The sequence below is a fragment of the Neoarius graeffei genome, chromosome 5 (assembly GCF_027579695.1).
Source record: "Neoarius graeffei isolate fNeoGra1 chromosome 5, fNeoGra1.pri, whole genome shotgun sequence".
NCBI classification, from domain to species: Eukaryota; Metazoa; Chordata; class Actinopteri; order Siluriformes; family Ariidae; genus Neoarius; species Neoarius graeffei.
The window spans coordinates 77,646,768-77,659,650 of NC_083573.1; positions in this window are offsets into that span (position 1 = coordinate 77,646,768).

A 12,883-nucleotide genomic window follows, 5' to 3' on the forward strand; every position below is an offset into this window, starting at 1 on the left:
ACACAGCGATGGTAGGCTCTTCAATGCTGCTTGCCTATGATTGAAAACCAAGATCCGGCATGTGTTAATAAAAGAATTGCTGTTTGAAGATGCTGCTGCCATCGTATCACACACGAGGCTCTTCAAAAGACACTGCATTGACTTTTCTGTAGTCCACATGGAACCGGACCATCCCATCAGTCTTAGAGATATTTTTTGGGGGCTTTTTTTTTTCACCTTTATTGGATAGGACAGTGTAGAGGCAGGAAATAAGCTGGAGAGAGAGACGGGGAGAGATCGGGAAATGACCTTGGGTTGGAATCAAACCCAGGCCCCCAGATTTATGGTACGGCACCTTATCCACCTGAGCCATGACGCCCCCTCCCATCAGGCTTAGGAACCAAGACCACCGGGCTACTTCATTCACTGTGTGACTCCTCAATTACCCTCTTGTCAAGCATTGTCTTGAGTTCATCCCGAACTACATTTTTCTTGCGCTCAGGGAGCCGATATGGGTGGCTGCGCACAACCACCCCTGGGGGAGTCTCTATGTGATGCTCTATGAGGTCATTGCGGCCAGGTATGGGCAAAAACACATCACAGAACTCCTCTTGCAACCTGATAACCTGTGGTCTGTGGGATGGTGAGAGGTGGTCTCCACAGGTGACTGGGGTGAATTGGGTTGCACCTTTTACACTTACCTCTGGTCCCAGCTCCACCCTCTTGGGAGCTACCATCACCAGAGCCACATGAACCGCTTCTCTCCACAGTTTCAGGAGGCTGAGGTGGTAAATTTGACATGCATTATCCCTACGGTATATGTGTGCCTGACCTCACAGTCAACTTTCACATTTAACAGACGTGTAAGAAGAGTTGCTAGCTAACGTACTAGTTCTGTCTGATTGCTTATGGTTAATGTTAGCTATCTAGCTTCTAGCTACCATCTGCAGATGAATCTAGCTGATTGCTAGCAACTAATAGTTAATGTGCTTCATCATTGTAATAAAAGTGAGAACTGTTCAACAGTCTTTCACAATATAGCTGTATGAATTCAATCTTTAAGGTAGCAAGCTAATCTCTCTAGCTTGTGTAATTCTATAAACAGTCTTGATATTGTCAAATAGTTGCAGCCTAATGTTACTTAAGGACTTTGATATCAGTGGCGGCTGGTAGTCTTTCAAACAGGGGAGGCTGGTCGGTTACGATATTTCCAGATTTTAAAAGAAAAAACATCAATTTTGCCCATACTCTTGCCTCTGATCTGGCTGATTGTTCACAGGGTCACAAACTGTGAAATAACAGGTTCTTTTGGCCCATTAGCCTACTGTCCAATATACATGATGGTGGTGTTGGGGGGGGTATATTTTAACATTTTATATTTTAAAATTGTAGCATGTTGTTTAAAAATTGCTCATTATTGAAAGCAGCTCTTTGTCAGGAACCTCAGCAGTAGAGCTGGGTGCCACACATTTCATTCAATGACACTTTCCCTATATTTTACTTATTTTGACTGAGAAATGTTTTATTGACAATTTTGATAACCCTTCACTTTTAATCCAGGTCTGTAGTGTGAAATATTCTCGGCTGTGTTTTTGTTTAAACATTTTTCCAAATTGTAGCTGTGTTTAATTCATATCCAGAAAAATATATATTCCAATATAATATACTCAGCATAAACATTTTAAATAGATTCTATATTTTTGGTCCATCCATGACATATTACTAAAGTAGCCTATTTACTGTTGTTGATGTGGGTCACTTGCTGTTAGCCAATTCACTTTCTCGTACCAGGAGAGCTGAAAGGAACGAGTATTATTCCCTACCTTTTTCACCAAGTCAGTTTGAGGCGTTGGTCTACCCTGCTCTTTAATTTTAATTTTTTCCTCGAAAGGAAGACTGGCAAATGGCTTCGCCAAAATTAAATCAGCAATACTTGGCATCCGTGCGCAGCTTTCTTGCTAGCTGACTAGCCCCCTCAAGTTCAACTTCAGTCACTCAAATAAACGAAATTTCTGGAACTAAGATAGCAAACTTGACAAAACTATATCTACACTTTATTTACAATGAAAATATATACAAACTAAAAAAGCTGGTAGAAACCGTATGTAATGAATGAAATCGAAATGTAAGCTGATCTCTTACAATACACCACAGCACTCGCGAATCCACATGGGATTGAACTGAAATTCACCGCTGCCTGTCTATATTTGAAACGAGCTGTCAATCAAAGAAAATATCCGGCCGCTTTCACCAATCACCAGTCTCCTCGCGGAAACTGCCATGTCCCTCCCATGTGAGGCTCAGAGTCCGTAGGCGGGCATTTTTGCAGTATTTGTCCAATAACCATCTTGCATTTTGAGATTGAAAAGCGCATAGCTCCCAAATGCCATTGAAGCTCACTGAGGCTGGGAGTCCGTGGGCGGGCGTTTTCGCAGTGTTTGTCCAATAATCATCTTGCATTTTGAGATTGAAAGCGCAGAGCTACCAAATGCCATTGAAGCCCACTGAGGCTGGGCTGCATCGCGCTGTCACGAGGGGGAAAAACTCACGCACACATTAAAGTTATAAGGGCATTTTTAGAGACTGAGCCTCCCTCGTTGTCTTAGAGCAATCGCCCGTGCTATCAAGCAACATGTGAACTGGTGCCTTTTGCTATTTTGGATTTTTGGGAAAAAAAAAATCAAATTTTTACATAGAAAATAGATTTTGACTTGGTTTCTAAGAGCAATGTTCGTTTCCAGAGCATATATCCAAAACTATTCATGATACGGATTTGAAACTTGGTATACATGTTAACAAGGTGATGTAGATGTGTCTTTTCATACTAAGAAATTTGAGAAATTTTAATTTTTCATGCTTCCATGGAAACAATTTCAGACTTAGTCTCTCAGGTTAGTCTTGCGGTAGGTTTTGTTTCCAGAGCAGAACTTGAAAACTATGAGCGGTATGGTCTTGAAAGTTGGTATATGTGCTGATTAAGTAATGTATATGTGCCTTTTGATACTAAGAAATGTGAGAAATTTAAATTTTTAGCTCACCTGGACCAAAGGTCCCATGGGTTTATGCCATGGGCTGCTGAGGTCAGTGTAAAGAGGTAGGGTTGGTTTCCTGCAGCAGAACTTAAAAAATGTGACAAATAATATCTTGAAACTTGGTATATAGTTGGTATATAGGGTGGAGGATATAGATGACTCTGTCTTCTTGTTATTTTAACTATACACAGTATGTGTGTATGGTGTCATCAAAGGTGACTGGAATCTGTGAGGTTATGTAAAAAGCATTTGCAGGTTAATTGATGGAAAACTTACCTGTTTCTATGGATGTTTCTTAAATGGCTTCCAACACCCTAAATAGGTGCACAATAAAATGTGCCGTATAAGATTTTACACCCATTTGAGGTTCAACATATGGCTTGTGATTTCAGCTACTCTTTCTTTATGCTTCACTAGCATTAAATTCCTAAACATAGGACTCCATACTAGACTGGAATATTTTGAACAAAGATTGACCTTCCGTAGTCTAAGATATGCATGGTGGGGGTCCAAGATCCTTCAATAAGATAAGTCTTTATTGTCACTGTCACTTTTCCAAAGGTACAATGAAATTGAAGGTGCTGTTGACTCATTATGAGTTATAGAAAAAATAAGAACAAATAAAGTATAAAAATAAAGTATACAGAATTGCACTGGTAAAATAGTATAAACAGAATATAAACAGAATTGTATTGGTTCTGTATGTACACAGATTGCACTGATAAGAAAAAAAATCATATATATATATATATATATATATATATATATATATATATATATATATATATATATATATATATGAAACTGTCTTCATGTTAAAACTGTTAATGTTATACAACCCTGATTCCAAAAAAGTTGGGACAAAGTACAAATTGTAAATAAAAATGGAATGCAATAATTTACAAATCTCAAAAACTGATATTGTATTCACAATAGAACATAGACAACATATCAAATGTCGAAAGTGAGACATTTTGAAATTTCATGCCAAATATTGGCTCATTTGAAATTTCATGACAGCAACACATCTCAAAAAAGTTGGGACAGGGGCAATAAGAGGCTGGAAAAGTTAAAGGTACAAAAAAGGAACAGCTGGAGGACCAAACTGCAACTCATTAGGTCAACTGGCAATAGGTCATTAACATAACTGGGTATAAAAAGAGCATCTTGGAGTGGCAGCGGCTGTCAGAAGTAAAGATGGGAAGAGGATCACCAATCCCCCTAATTCTGCGCCAACAAATAGTGGAGCAATATCAGAAAGGAGTTTGACAGTGTAAAATTGCAAAGAGTTTGAACATATCATCATCTACAGTGCATAATATCATCAAAAGATTCAGAGAATCTGGAAGAATCTCTGTGCGTAAGGGTCAAGGCCGGAAAACCATACTGGGTGCCCGTGATCTTCGGGCCCTTAGACGGCACTGCATCACATACAGGCATGCTTCTGTATTGGAAATCACAAAATGGGCTCAGGAATATTTCCAGAGAACATTATCTGTGAACACAATTCACCGTGCCATCTGCCGTTGCCAGCTAAAACTCTATAGTTCAAAGAAGAAGCCGTATCTAAACATGATCCAGAAGCGCAGACGTCTCCTCTGGGCCAAGGCTCGTTTAAAATGGACTGTGGCAAAGTGGAAAACTGTTCTGTAGTCAGACGAATCAAAATTTGAAGTTCTTTATGGAAATCAGGGACGCCGTGTCATTCGGACTAAAGAGGAGAAGGACGACCCAAGTTGTTATCAGCGCTCAGTTCAGAAGCCTGCATCTCTGATGGTATGGGGTTGCATTAGTGCATGTGGCATGGGCAGCTTACACATCTGGAAAGACACCATCAATGCTGAAAGGTATATCCAGGTTCTAGAGCAACATATGCTCCCATCCAGATGACGTCTCTTTCAGGGAAGACCTTGCATTTTCCAACATGACCATGCCAAACCACATACTGCATCAATTACAGTATCATGGCTGTGTAGAAGAAGGGTCCGGGTACTGAACTGGCCCCTGCAGTCCAGATCTTTCACCCATAGAAAACATTTGGCGCATCATAAAATGGAAGATATGACAAAAAAGACCTAAGACAGTTGAGCAACTAGAATCCTACATTAGACAAGAATGGGTTAACATTCCTATCCCTAAACTTGAGCAACTTGTCTCCTCAGTCCCCAGACGTTTACAGACTGTTGTAAAGAGAAAAGGGGATGTCTCACAGTGGTAAACATGGCCTTGTCCCAACTTTTTTGAGATGTGCTGTTGTCATGAAATTTAAAATCACCTAATTTTCCTCTTTAAATGATACATTTTCTCAGTTTAAACATTTGATATGTCATCTATGTTCTATTCTGAATAAAATATGGAATTTTGAAACTTCCACATCATTGCATTCCGTTTTTATTTACAATTTGTACTTTGTCCCAACTTTTTTGGAATCGGGGTTTTAGTCATTTTGTCTGTTGTTGCCCAAATGAGGATGGGTTCCCTTTTGAGTCTGGTTCCTCTCGAGGTTTCTTCCTCATGTCGTCTGAGGGAGTTTTCCCTTGCCACCGTTGCCACAGGCTTGCTCAGTGGGGATAGATTAGGGGTAAAATTAGCTCATGTTTTAAGTAGTTCAAATTCTGTTAAGCTGCTTTGCGACAATGTTTATTGTTAAAAGCGCTATACAAATAAACTTGACTATATATATATATATATATATATATATATATATATATATATATATATATATACATATACACACACACACACACACACAAATTGCACATTGGGGATAGGGCCAGGAATAGTTCTATTGCACATTTGAGTTTAAAGCCATGATTGCTTTGGGATAGAAACTGTTTTTTAGACGGTTTGTCCTGGTTTTCATTGCTCTGTATCTCTTGCCTGATGGCAAAAGCTGGAAGAGACAATGACCGAGGAGGTGTGAAAAGTCTTTTGAAATGTCCATTGCTTTCCTGCGGCATCTGGAGGTGTAAATCTGTTCCAGGGTAGGGAGGGGGCAGCCTATTGTTTTCTCTGCTGCCCTAACAACCATGTTTAATAAGTGTTCATCAAACTTATTAAACATTACAGGAAGAAGCTTTGTGCTGTTATTTGCTTCAGATCAGATTTCAGCAAATATTTAATCTAAGATTGCCAATAACCTTGAAACCCGTGCTGTACTGGGAGAAAAAACTTTCACTAGTTAAGAAAAGATTTTTGTTACTCATTTTATATAATACTTTTTTGCTTACTTGATATTGAAAAGTGCCAATAATTCTGGAGCTCGCTCTATATCGTCTTCGACAATGTGTGCATGTTGTCTATTTTGTTGCTCCATCACTGAATCCCTAATTGTTTCTTTCATAACATCTCATCTCATTATCTCTAGCCGCTTTATCCTGTTCTACAGGGTCGCAGGCAAGCTGGAGCCTATCCCAGCTGACTACGGGCGAAAGGCGGGGTACACCCTGGACAAGTCGCCAGGTCATCACAGGGCTGACACATAGACACAGACAACCATTCACACTCACATTCACACCTACGGTCAATTTAGAGTCACCAGTTAACCTAACCTGCATGTCTTTGGACTGTGGGGGAAACCGGAGCACCCGGAGGAAACCCACGCGGACACGGGGAGAACATGCAAACTCCACACAGAAAGGCCCTTGCCGGCCCCGGGGCTCGAACCCAGGACCTTCTTGCTGTGAGGCGACAGTGCTAACCACTACACCACCGTGCCGCCTCTTTCATAACATTCTACCAGATTTTCTACAGACTAATAAGGAGGGTCAACTAGAAAGACAGGGAAAAAAAAAAATCAATTCAGCTGCTACAAATGGTTTTATCAGGAGTAAAGATCAAAATATTGTAGCATAAAATCAGGGTGTTTCGAAAAATTTGATAACATTTTACAGTCTGATAACTTCCCTAATTCTTGTTCAACTGACCTCAAATTTTAACAGCATGTGTGGAAACAGGTCAAAATTTTATGTTTAATGTTTTTTGTTTTTATCTTTTTAGGTATAGAAATGCCATTCACTGGAAAAGAAAAGGGGTTGTGTGTGTTAGAGTACGCTCGAACACAGTCGAACAAGTCGCGAATATTGAAAATTTGTGAAATCGTTCATGGAATCCACATACCTTTTGAATTTCTCATTCAAATTTTGAGGAATAAATCTTACATTGCTCAACATTAAGCCTGTTCAGTTTCATTTGCAGAGACTATGTAGTTTCTGGGATATATACATCTCAAATCATATTTAATTTTTTTTGAAACACCCTGTATTTTACTGAGCTCCTGCTGTCACTGGTGTTCTGTGGTAAACCAAGTTTTTAAAACATTACTGTACTTCCTATATGTCTGTTTGCATGGGTGTGTGAGTCTCTCATTTTTTTTTCAAAACAGATGCAAGAACATCCTAATAATAGTGTAGTGTTTGACAAAAGGAGGCTCAGGTTACAGTTTTCAACACAGGAGGAGTACTCCTGTTTCTTCACTATCTGCACTTGTATGATGATAATCCAGGTCAATCAGACAGCTGTGAACGGGACACCAGAAAGAATGTCAAGAGCCTAGAATAGATTGTCCATGCGTTAAGACTAGAAAGGTGCTTGATGAGAGGGAGTGTGCCAACTGAGGGACAGGCCTGACCTTCAAAGGTTCATGAGTGATTGAGTGATGAATGATGGATCAATACGCAACATCTGATAATGGTGATAATTGTCAGATAATAGTCTAAAGCTAGAATAATCTGGTTTACATGTTTACACAATGGTCCTTTTCAGCATAACTGTCATGTTCCAGAATGCAGCTTAAAATAAGGTGGCATTTTCCAGTGTGATGATGCAAATTTGAGTATAGGTTTTATTTTGTGGTTTTGTTGTACATCCATTACCCTACAGTACATAATTTAAATAAGTAACATTATACAAGTGTGGAGGATTCTCTGTACTGAGTGTACAAACTCTCTCTCTATTTGGCATATCACTGCAGTGACGCGGCCGCTCTGACAGGTTCAGCCATCAAAGTTTCTAGGGAAGAATGACACTAGTGGTTTCCTGTTGCCTTCTACTGGATTATTATAGAGGTTTTCTCCTCTCAACCATTTACACACACCTATGGGCAATTTAGAGTACTGCATGTCTTTGGACTGTGGGGGAAACCGGAGCACCTGGAGGAAACCCATGCAGACACCTTCTGGCTCTCCCCTTTTAGTTATGCTGTCATAGTTAGTTGCCGGAGTCCCTGCTTGTACTCAGTGCAATATGTATACTGTTCCTACTTATTCAGGTGACATTGGGCATAACTAACAACCTGTGTTTTCTCTCCCCCCCCCAAATCTGTCCCTCTGAGTTACATGTCGGTCCTGGGATCGAGATGCTGACCTCTTCTGCTCCTCGGACCTGCCTGATCCATCCTGGTGCCCTGTGTCTGGTTGGAGTCTCATCGCATCGCTCCTGTGGAGCGCGGCCCCATGTGGACAGTTGGGGATCGCGCCTGGAGGACACTCTAGACTCTTGCAGTGGTCCTTTTGTGACTGGGGACTGCAGTTGACTTGCTGACTTTAGGACTGCAGTTGACTTGCTGACTTTAGGGCTGCAGTTGACTTGCTGACTTTAGGGCTGCAGGTGACTTGCTGACTTTAGGGCTGCAGTTGACTTGCTGACTTTAGGGCTGCAGTTGGCTTGCTGACTTTAGGGCTGCAGTTGGCTTGCTGACTTTGGGACTGCAGTTGACTTGCTGACTTTAGGACTGCAGTTGACTTGCTGACTTTAGGGCTGCAGGTGACTTGCTGACTTTAGGACTGCAGTTTGCTTGCAGACTTTGGGACTGCAGTTGGCTTGCTGACTTTGGGACTGCAGTTGGCTTGCTGACTTTGGGACTGCAGTTGGCTTGCTGACTTTGGGACTGCAGTTGGCTTGCTGACTTTGGGACTGCAGTTGGCTTGCTGACTTTAGGACTGCAGTTGGCTTGCGGACTTTGGGACTGCAGTTGGCTTGCAGACTTTGGGACTGCAGTTGGCTTGCTGACTTTGGGACTGTAGCTGGCTTGCTGACCTTGGGACTGCAGCTGGCTTGCTGACTTTGGGACTGCAGTTGGCTTGCTGACTTTGGGACTGCAGTTGGCTTGCTGACTTTAGGACTGCAGTTTGCTTGCAGACTTTGGGACTGCAGTTGGCTTGCTGACTTTAGGACTGCAGTTGGCTTGCTGACTTTAGGACTGCAGTTGGCTTGCTGACTTTGGGACTGCAGTTGGCTTGCTGACTTTGGGACTGCAGTTGGCTTGCTGACTTTGGGACTGCAGTTGGCTTGCTGACTTTGGGACTGCAGTTGGCTTGCTGACTTTGGGACTACGGTTGTTGTGAACGGTTTTGCGCTTGGGTTTCCGTCGGTGGAGGGTTTATAGCATCAACAAAGCTGACTTTATGTTCAGTCTGTTAATGTTATAGCCATGTTGTCTGTTGTTGCCCGGATGAGGATGGGTTCCCTTTTGAGTCTGGTTCCTCTCGAGGTTTCTTCCTCATGTCATCTGAGGGAGTTTTTCCTTGCCACCGTCGCCACAGGCTTGCTCATTGGGGATAGATTAGGAATAAAATTAGCTCATATTTTAAGTCGTTCAAATTCTGTAAAGCTGCTTTGTGACAATGTTTATTGTTAAAAGCGCTATACAAATAAACTTGACAACATGCAAAATCCACACAGAACGGCCCCATCGACCGCTGGGCTCGAACCCAGAACCTTGTTGCTGCGAGATAACAGTGCTAACCACTACACCACCTGAGTGCACAAAATAAAGTCGTGATATACTGAGGTCTACTGAAATTGCTAGCATAATTTCAAAAGGAAGAAAATGTTTATCAATTAAACACCAGTTTACACCACGTAAGGTTTTATCAATATGTTCTTGTCACCAACAACTTTGTTCAGCTCTAGAAACAAAATCTTTTGCTGAAATGTACAGTACCAGTCAGAAGTTTGGGCACACCTTCAATGTTCATTTCAATGTTTTTTTCTTTATTTTTATTAATTAAAAGACACTTGATGTCTTAAAGTAATGATGGATGTCGTTTCTCTTTACTTAGTTGAGCGGTTCTTGACATACAGTAATATGGATTACTACAGTTGTGGAATAGAGATATTTACAACCCCGATTCCAAAAAAGTTGGGACAAAGTACAAATTGTAAATAAAAACGGAATGCAATGATGTGGAAGTTTCAAAATTCCATATTTTATTCAGAATAGAACATAGATGACATATCAAATGTTTAAACTGAGAAAATGTATCATTTAAAGAGAAAAATGAGGTGATTTTAAATTTCATGACAACAACACATCTCAAAAAAGTTGGGACAAGGCCATGTTTACCACTGTGAGACATCCCCTTTTCTCTTTACAACAGTCTGTAAACGTCTGGGGACTGAGGAGACAAGTTGCTCAAGTTTAGGGACAGGAATGTTAACCCATTCTTGTCTAATGTAGGATTCTAGTTGCTCAACTGTCTTAGGTCTTTTTTGCTGTATCTTCCGTTTTATGATGCGCCAAATGTTTTCTATGGGTGAAAGATCTGGACTGCAGGCTGGCCAGTTCAGTACCCAGACCCTTCTTCTACGCAGCCATGATGCTGTAATTGATGCAGTATGTGCTTTGGCATTGTCATGTTGGAAAATGCAAGGTCTTCCCTGAAAGAGATGTCGTCTGGATGGGAGCATATGTTGCTCTAGAACCTGGATATACCTTTCAGCATTGATGGTGTCTTTCCAGATGTGTAAGCTGCCCATGCCACACGCACTAATGCAACCCCATACCATTAGAGATGCAGGCTTCTGAACTGAGCACTGATAACAACTTGGGTCGTCCTTCTCCTCTTTAGTCTGAATGACACGGCGTCCCTGATTTCCATAAAGAACTTCAAATTTTGATTCGTCTGACCACAGAACAGTTTTCCACTTTGCCACAGTCCATTTTAAATGAGCCTTGGCCCAGAGAAGATGTCTGCGCTTCTGGATCATGTTTAGATACGGCTTCTTCTTTGAACTATAGAGTTTTAGCTGGCGACGGCGGATGGCACGGTGAATTGTGTTCACAGATAATGTTCTCTGGAAATATTCCTGAGCCCATTTTGTGATTTCCAATACAGAAGCATGCCTGTATGTGATGCAGTGCCGTCTAAGGGCCCAAAGATCACAGACACCCAGTATGGTTTTCCGGCCTTGACCCTTACGCACAGAGATTCTTCCAGATTCTCTGAATCTTTTGATGATATTATGCACTGTAGATGATGATATGTTCAAACTCTTTGCAATTTTACACTGTCGAACTCCTTTCTGATATTGCTCCCCTATTTGTCGGTGCAGAATTAGGGGGATTGGTCATCCTCTTCCCATCTTTACTTCTGAGAGCCGCTGCCACTCCAAGATGCTCTTTTTATACCCAGTCATGTTAATGACCTATTGCCAATTGACCTAATGAGTTGCAATTTGGTCCTCCAGCTGTTCCTTTTTTGTACCTTTAACTTTTCCAGCCTCTTATTGCCCCTGTCCCAACTTTTTTGAGATGTGTTGCTGTCATGAAATTTCAAATGAGCCAATATTTGGCATGAAATTTCAAAATGTCTCACTTTCGACATTTGATATGTTGTCTATGTTCTATTGTGAATACAATATCAGTTTTTGAGATTTGTAAATTATTGCATTCCGTTTTTATTTACAATTTGTACTTTGTCCCAACTTTTTTGGAATCGGGGTTGTACTGTATGTTTATTATTTACTATTTGCATTAGGTAAGAAGTTGCACTAATTAACTTTTGACGAGGCACAGCTGTTAATTGAAAAGCATTCCAGGTGACTACCTCATGAAGCTGGTTAAGATAATGCCAATAGTGTACAAAGCGTCATCAAGGTAAACGCTGGATACTTTGAAGAATCTAAAATAGGAAGCATGTTTTGTTTTTTAACACTTTTTTTGTTTCACACATAATTCATCTCATCTTATCTGAGCAGGGCGGCACGGTGGTGGTTAGAGACATCAATATTGATCCATATATCAATGATGATATCCATATCATCATTGATCCATATATTATTTCATAGTTTTGATGTCTTGATGTCTTTGGTGGTGGTTAGCACTGTGCTGCCGTCGCCTCACAGCAAGAAGGTTCTGGGTTCAAACCCAGTGGCTGACGAGGGCCTTTTTGTGTGGAGTTTGCATGTTGTCCGCGTGGGTTTCCTCCAGGTGCTCCGGTTTCCCCCACAGTCCAAAGACATGCAGGTTAGGCTAATTGGTGGCTCTAAATTGACCGTAGGTGTGAATGGTTGTTTGTCTCTATGTGTCAGCCCTGCGATGACCTGGCGACTTGTCCAGGGTGTACCCCGCCTCTCACCCATAGTCAGCTGGGATAGGCTCCAGCTTGCCTGCGACCCTGTAGAACAGGATAAGTGGCTACAGATAATGGATGGATGGATAATTCCAGATATGATCCATATATTATTTCATAGTTTTGATGTCTTCAGTACTGTTCTACAATGGAGAGAATACTCACAATACAGAAAAACCTATGAATGAGTAGGGGTGTCCAAACTTTTGACTGGTACTGTATTTATAGTTACTAATCTAATATTTATGCATCATGCCTACAACAATAAAATGTAGTATTAAATTATGAGTATGTGAATCTGGTTGTTTATCATTAGTCCATGTAGGAACTGACTAGGTCACTGCATAGTCACAAAAATGACTTCTTTCAAGGACATAATAGGCATTGCTGAGGATTACAAAAACCGGTTCCCCTTTAGTTATTTGCTTTCCTGATTTGAACAGAGTATGTCCATCAGGCATTTAATTTTGAGCAGGTTAATAGGCAAAGATAATGGTTGTAAATTTTTTTTGTTAAAAA